The following is a 1,485-nucleotide window of genomic DNA, read 5'->3' as shown; positions in this document are numbered from 1 at the left end:
CGATAATCAGGAGAAGCAGAAGTTCCCCCTATGTTGTTCCGGCACAGAATGAGCATGACATTGATCAATCAGCTCCCCCTCCTCCTTTGGGAATGGCCTAAAGACACTTCAGTCAGAAGCACTGCCCTTTAAAAAAAATCTAAAATCATTAAGATAAATACATTAATACGCTACACTTGATGATTACGAAGCAGATGTACGTGAAGCCGATAATAGATATAAAATATTCCTGTAAGAGGTATTCACTATTATTTAATATTCACTAGTCACATCATGAATAGTTCAATAGCTCATGACTTTCGAACATCGTACGGCAGAGAACAGCAAACCAAACCATTACACCACAAAAGCCGCGGACATTTAGTTGAGTCAAACGTCCTGCAAAGTATTGGACGTACAAAATGATGGATTTTTTAAATCTGGTTTTGATATAATATATTATAATATTGTCTTAGTCTGAACTATTTCTCGGGATATGTCCCCTTTCTTCCTTTTTTTGTTGTTGTTGTTGCTTATCTTTTAAATTTCCTTTAAAGAAAAGATATCTGTGCTGAATTGACGGGTTTTTTTGGGGGGATTTTTTAAATAACGCATCGGTTCTTCATGATATTATTGAAACATAATTACTTGTTGCGATTTTAGGAGGGTTGACAATTTCAGCCAAACCTCACCCATGACTTTTATTGGGGAACTATCCAGGCGTATCCCCCTTTGCGGTACAAACCTATGAAACATACCTACCTGGAATACCTGGAGGTGTCATCTCTGACTCAGAGGTTGACGTGTAATGACCCGCCCTCCATCTTTCACGGTTACGAGCTCCCGTTGTACATTCTGCCATACAAGGCCAGTCCATGTTTTAATATTGTCGGTCCGTGTTACTCTTTGTCTGCCCTTGGCTCTTCTGCCCCACATTCTTCCCCCCAAGCCCCTCTTTCACAATGTACCGGTATCGTTTTAAGTGACCAACGTATTATATTTTTCTTCTTTTTTTTTTCGTTAAGCAGGCTTTGTCTTGTATGGAGAATCTGACACACCTCATTGAAGCATACTCATCGATAAAACGCGTTTTATTCTTGAGCAATATAATCGAACTAAATGTAAATTATAAGCAATTTGCGAAAGTCTGATTGCTTATTTTTAACACCAGAGACAAAAAACCCCTACAAACCCATAGCTTTTGTTGTGTTGTTCCTATCAGGAATAACGAAAAGCAAGAAAATTGTATGTCGTGACCATAGCATTAAACCGCATTTTCATGATGTTGAAAGGCGTTTCTTTGAAAGAGCTTTGGGAGGGTGTATGAAAACTTTACTCATCAATAGAGTGTTTTATGAGATGTGATGTGGGCCAATGGCCTTAAACACTGAATAAACTTACTTACTATGATATGGGAGGGTGTAACAATCGAAAATGCTCGAAATTATGGACTTGAGTGGATTGCTTGTGACAGCGACGATTTTTATAAACTGTAATTTGAATGCC

Source organism: Aplysia californica, unplaced genomic scaffold, assembly GCF_000002075.1.
Source record: "Aplysia californica isolate F4 #8 unplaced genomic scaffold, AplCal3.0 scaffold00369, whole genome shotgun sequence".
Lineage (NCBI taxonomy): Eukaryota > Metazoa > Mollusca > Gastropoda > Aplysiida > Aplysiidae > Aplysia > Aplysia californica.
This window is presented reverse-complemented; position numbering follows the sequence as displayed.